Source organism: Lotus japonicus, chromosome 5, assembly GCF_012489685.1.
Source record: "Lotus japonicus ecotype B-129 chromosome 5, LjGifu_v1.2".
In the NCBI taxonomy this organism is placed as follows: Eukaryota; Viridiplantae; Streptophyta; class Magnoliopsida; order Fabales; family Fabaceae; genus Lotus; species Lotus japonicus.
Window position 1 is genome coordinate 24144541 of NC_080045.1, and position 6371 is coordinate 24150911.

The 6371-nt window shown below is 39.7% G+C and overlaps 1 non-coding gene across 1 annotated transcript; it reads left to right on the top strand.

The window, feature by feature from the left end:
• The first annotated feature begins 3052 nt into the window (after positions 1-3052).
• Positions 3053-3159, top strand: LOC130721662 (small nucleolar RNA R71). The gene has a single exon (XR_009013583.1). It is a non-coding gene; the product is annotated as a small nucleolar RNA R71 (small nucleolar RNA).
• The last annotated feature ends 3212 nt before the right edge of the window (positions 3160-6371 follow it).

The window sequence follows — 6371 nt, forward strand, 5'->3', positions numbered from 1 at the left end:
CAAGGAAAGGAGATCAAGCTAAATGTTGGTCAATTCGCAAGTGTACGAATACCTCCGGGTTTTAAAATATCGAACCACAAAGATTGTGAGTGAGAATTGTTGATTTAAGCCTAAAGTTTGCAAGTTTCTAAAGCAATAAAATTCAGAAATTCGTTTTGGTTGTTTGTGACAAAAGTTTTGCAAAAGAGCAATGTTGATAAAGTTGTAAATAACAATTGATAGAAAATTGCCTTGGGTTTTTGATCATCTAATTCACTTTAGTCCACCTATCCTATGCATGTGACACCTTGATTTATCTCTTGTTGTTATAGCCTATGTACTTACTAGTTAATTCCTCACAAAAGTAATTCTCTCAAACTGAAAGTTAAGCCCAATTCCTTGTGTACTTAAACATTCATAAGAGGTTTATAAGCATGTATATTCAGGCCAACAAAACCCTCCCCTCACTCTATGCCTAGAAGCAAGTATAGATGGATCTATTTCAATTCATGTCCCTAAATCATAACAAACTTCCATTTGATTATAATCTAGCCTAAAGCAAAGGTGCACCAAAGCTAAACATACATAATGGAAATGAAATACAAGATTAAATCAAGAACTCATGCATAGAGATAGGATTTAACAAACTAAAACTTCATAGAATCTCTTAACCCAAAGCAAAAAGGAAACTAGCCACTCATGGCTAGTGAATTCATGCAGAAAAATGTAATGAAAACCTGAGAAAAATACAAGTTGGAAGCCTTCCTACAGCCCCAAAGTTCTCCTCAACTCTCAAACTTGATCCTAAAATGAGTGAAATGTCTAAGTCTCCAAGAAATTGGCTTAAAACCTTATTTACACACAAAAAATACGAGTCTGGGCGCTCAGGCGCCAATTCAGAGCGCCTGAGCGCCAATTGCATGCCCAAACATGCTCTCTGGAGCTAATTGGCGCCTAGGCGCCAATTCCCAGCGCCTGGGCGCCAATTCCTTGACCTTCAGGAATTTGCACTAGCGCCTAGGCGCCAATTCTAAAATACTACAAAACTAAAAGATAGAAAAGAGCAAAATAAAAGAATGGGTTGTCTCCCATTTAGCCCTAGGTTATAGTCCTAGGTGGACTCTCCTTCCGATGGTGTTAGGGAGGAAATTCCTTACCATTGATCAATTTTCCATGAGTGCAAGGTAAAAACCTTGCACAAAACCTCTGAAGTAATTCCTCCCATGAGGCAATGTCCTCTTGCTCATCAAACCAAGCCCTAGCTTCCCTTGTCAAAGAATGAGGGAAGAGTTTAATCTTCACATCTTCACATCATCACTTGAAACGCCCTCAATCTTAGCAAGAGAGCTAGCTTAGGTGAACTTAACCATGTGAGCATGCAGGTTCTCGTACTTAGACCCCCCATACTTGTTACCACTAACAAGCTTGATGAGAGCCGGATGGAACTCATCAACTGTTTCATTAGCCTTGGGGGTCTCTTCCGGAACTTTCGATTTGCTTCTAATCACATCTCAAACAAAATTGTTATCATGGTTAGTCTTAATCATAGGATTAAAAACAGAAAACCGTACTTTTTCCTTACCAACTTGGAGAATGAGGTGACCCTTGTCAACATCAATCTTAGCTCTACCAGTAGCTAAGAAAGGTCGACCAAGAATGAGAGAAATCTTCTCATCCTCCTCCATATCAAGCACAACAAAGTCCACGGGGAACACATACTTGTCCACCCGCACCATTACATCCTCCACAATCCCATAAGGAGTCTTGAGGGATCGATCCGCCATTTGCAAGGAGAGCATGGTTGGAGTAACCTCTCCTAGGTTCAGCCTCTCGAACATGGTGAGCGGCATCAAATTGATGCTTGCTCCTAGATCACACAAGGCTTCCACATCCAACATTCCTTCAATTTCCACCGGAATAGTAAAACTTCCGGGGTCTCTTCTTTTCTTTGGCATTTTCCGCTGCAAAATGGCACTACATTCCTCCGTCATCAACACCGTCTCATCTACTCCCTTCAACCTTCTTCTCTTATGCAAAATATCCTTCATAAACTTAGCATATATAGGCATTTGTTCCAAAGCATCGGCAAAAGGAATACTAATGTGGAGCTTTTTGAAAATATCTTGAAAACTTTTTATCTAAGCTCTTTTTAGCCAATGCTTTAGCGAACGGAACCTTGCTAGTTTCAGGAGTAAGATCAACTTCCTCTATCACCTTAATAGGCACAACTACTTCTCCTTCCACTATCTCCTCTCTCTTTTCTCCCTCTGTTTTTTTCTTCAATTCATTCATCACTCTCCCACTTCTAGTGGCTACAACAGAGGCATTTTCTTGCTTAGGCTTGGGGATAGTGTCGGAAGGAAACTTACCTTGAGGTCTCTCGGCTATTTGTTTGGCCAGCTGGCCAAATTGATTCTCAAGATTCTTGATAGCCGCCTCTTGATTCTTGTATTTATTCTCCGTCCGGTTGATGAAAGTTTCCACCAACTCTTCTAAGCTTTGCTTGGAACTACCTCCTTCACCTTCTCCTCGCTCTTGAGGTTGTCTTGAGCTTTGGCCTTGAAATCCTTGGCTAGGAAATTGCCTTTGAAAGCCATTTCCTTGCCCACTATTACCTTGCCTCCAAGAAAAATTAGGGTGATTCCTCCATCCTGGATTGTAAGTATTTGAAAATGGGTCATTCCGAGCTTGACCCATGGCCTTCACTTCCTCCTCCGGTCTAGTCTCTGTGCATTCTTCGTTGTCATGTGGCCCTCCACAAGTCACACACTCCAATTTGGCAACTCGACCACCAATCTTGGTAGTCTTCATTTGATTTTGAATCTCATTCATTTGCTTGGAGAGTTGCTTGTTGGAGGCCATGAGCTGATCATAAGCCTCAACCTCTAGGACTCCTCTTCGGGCTTGGCGTTCATTACTTGAGTTCATGGCTCTTATAGCCATTTTTTCAATCAACTCGTACCCCACTTGTGGAAGTAAGGCATCGAACTCACCGTTTGAAGTCGCATCCAAGCCAAACCTCGAAGAATATTGGAGACCATCATAGAACTTTGCTACTTGTTCAGCTTGGGTAAGGTTGTGTTGAGGACACCTCCTCAAGAGCTTTTTGAACCTTTCCCAAGCTTCATAAAGATTCTCATCGGTGGATTGAGCAAAAGTCATGATGTCGTTCTTGAGCTTTCTCAAGAGGGCTCTTGGAACAAACCTTGTGGTGAATTTCTCAGCCAAGTCCTCCTAAGATATTATGCTACCTTGGGGCTGTGAATTCAACCATTCTTCAGCAGTGTCCCTCAACGAAAAAGGGAACAAACTCAAGCGGATGGTGTCCGCTGAAACATTCTGAACTCGATAAGTGTTGCAATTGCGGATAAACCGCTCCATGTGTGCATGAGGATCTTCAAGAGCACCGCCACCATACTGATTTTGGCTCACCAAATTAATGAATACTGACCTCAGCTCAAAATTTCCCGTGCCATCGGGGGAAACTATGCTCCCCGGATAATCGTAGCTCATGGCAGCCGAGGTGAGGTCTCTAAGAGAACGATTGGCATTCTCCGCTTCTTGCTCTTGAAGTCTTTGAGCAATAGCCTCATTCACTCTTTCTTCACCTTGCAATTCCTCCTCCGTCATGTGGACAGCCATGGCGGCTATCTCAGCAGCTCTTTGCTGAGCTCGACGACGATGGAGAGTACGCTCTGGCTCCGGATCAAACACCAATGGATCTGTGCCAAGTCTACCGTGCATAAACTGAAATCACACAAACAAAGAAAAGCTTAGTAGCACCTATTCACACAAACAAACTCTTTAACTTAAACCGAAAACCACAAACATTCCCCGGCAACGGCGCCAAAAACTTGTTGGTCAATTCGCAAGTGTACGAATACCTCCGGGTTTTAAAATATCGAACCACAGGGATTGTGAGTGAGAATTGTTGATTTAAGCCTAAAGTTTGCAAGTTTCTAAGGCAATAAACTCAGAAATTGGTTTTGGTTGTTTGTGCCAAAAGTTTTGCAAAAGAGCAATGTTGATAAAGTTGTAAATAACAATTGATAGAAAATTGCTTTGGGTTTTTGATCATCTAATCCACTTTAGTCCACCTATCCTATGCATGTGACACCTTGATTTATCTCTTGTTGTTATAGCCTATGTACTTACTAGTTGATTCCTCACAAAAGTATTTCTTTCAAACTGAAAGTTAAGCCCAATTCCTTGTGTACTTAAACATTCATAAGAGGTTTATATGCATGTATATTCAGACCAACAAAACCCTCCCCTCACTCTATGCCTAGAAGCAAGTATAGATGGATCTATTTCAATTCATGTCCCTAAATCATATCAAACTTCCATTTGATTATAATCTAGCCTAAAGCAAAGGTGCACCAAAGCTAAACATACATAATGGAAATGAAATACAAGATTAAATCAAGAACTCATACATAGAGATAGGATTTAACAAACTAAAACTTCATAGAATCTCTTAACCCAAAGCAAAAAGGAAACTAGCCACTCATGGCTAGTGAATTCATGCAGAAAAATGTAATGAAAACCTGAGAAAAATACAAGTTGGAAGCCTTCCTACAGCCCCAAGGTTCTCCTCAGCTCTCAAACTTGATCCTAAAATGAGTGAAATGTCTAAGTCTCCAAGAAATTGGCTTAAAACCTTATTTACACACAAAAAATACGAGTATGGGCGCTCAGGCGCCAATTCAGAGCGCCTGAGCGCCAATTGCATGCCCAAACATGCTCTCTGGAGCTAATTGGCGCCAATTCCCAGCACCTGGGCGCCAATTCCTTGACCTTCAGGAATTTGCACTAGCGCCTAGGCGCCAATTCACAGCGCCTAGGCGCTCAAGCTTCGCTAGAACAGCCTTTTCAGCTTCTTGTAACTCCTCTTCAGCCCTCTTTAAGTCCTCCTTCAATTCCATGCTTCTTGGCCTTCTATTACCTTCAGTTTCTGCTCTCCAAACCTAACCAACAAGTCAAGGAAGAGTCTAGAAGCTCAAAGAGCTCATTAGCACAAGAGGTCCTTCATAAAACAAAAGAAAATCATGCAAGTCCTAAACTTAACTTAAAATGCAAGAAAACTCCCTATAAAACTACAAAATTACCAAAACAAAACAAAGACTCAAGAAAAGATAAAAATGCATGAGAATGAATGAAACAATACATGAGACTCCACAAAAAGACTCAAAACAAACAAAGAAATGACCCTAAAAACACTACTAAAATAGGGTCATCACTAAACAACATATTAGATCAAAGTTTAACATGAAACCAATCAGAGTAGCTCCCAACATTTTGGCTCCACTTATAGATTGTAGGTCAGGAAAATGCTAAGAATTCACATAGAGAACTGACAAAACTGATATGTTAATTCCTCAACAAATATAGAATTGGATTTAGTTCCTATGGTAATGGGCAAGCACTATCATAATTAATTCGATAAAAGTGTCATGATTCATTTTTTATCTTTAGCTATTAAAGAGATTGAAAAGAAAACTGCATAATAAACCTGGAAGTGCAAGGTCATAAAAGCAAGAATTTGGAGAAGTAGACTTGTTTGAGAACAACGTTGTCCGAGAAGATGCATAATTCTGTTTTTGAAACATCCTAAAAAATTGCAAAGCTTGATTATAGGTGTGTTGTTCGTAAACAAAAGATATGCTAATTAATAAGACTTCACCACTTCAGTATATGTAATAGTATAACATCATATGCAAAAGGGAGAAAGAGATAGCAGAATCCGTAACAAAACATTACTATGAAAATCAAAACCAGTTTTGATGAACATGAACATGGAAATAAAGTAAATTGAACACCCTGCACTCGTTGAAGGTCCAGTTTAATAGAATAAGGAAAATGCAAATAAATTACACAATTATTTATCCCCAATTTCAGCTATAATAGCCTTTACTTCCAAACAAATTACTTAATAAGTATAGCAATAGCAAATACCTTTTATCTGATCTTACTTGAAAGAGGTAATAGCCACATTGAAATGGGTAGTGGATTGAGTTTCTTCAAGGGAAAAATAGCTGCAAAATTAAAACCAAATCCATGAATATGAAATAGTGAGAAAGTATAAAATATAAATAAAAAACAAAGCTTTAAAGCTGTGCAAAGCACAATATGTTTCATTAAAAATCAACTTGTTCGAAAGCATTTTCAGTTTACGTACTAATAGCAAAAAATTAGTTACAGAGAGCGTGAATCTTTGCTACCATGACCACATAAATGATAGAAGAGTTGACGCATTCCATGTCTGAACTTAAACCAAGTGTCTTCGTGAATGTAGCATATCAAGAGAGAAGCATATGGAGAAGAAAAGAAGCAAATTGAGGCAAACTCTATAGAGGTGCGTCATGGACTCAGAGGGAGAGAATATTGGGAGA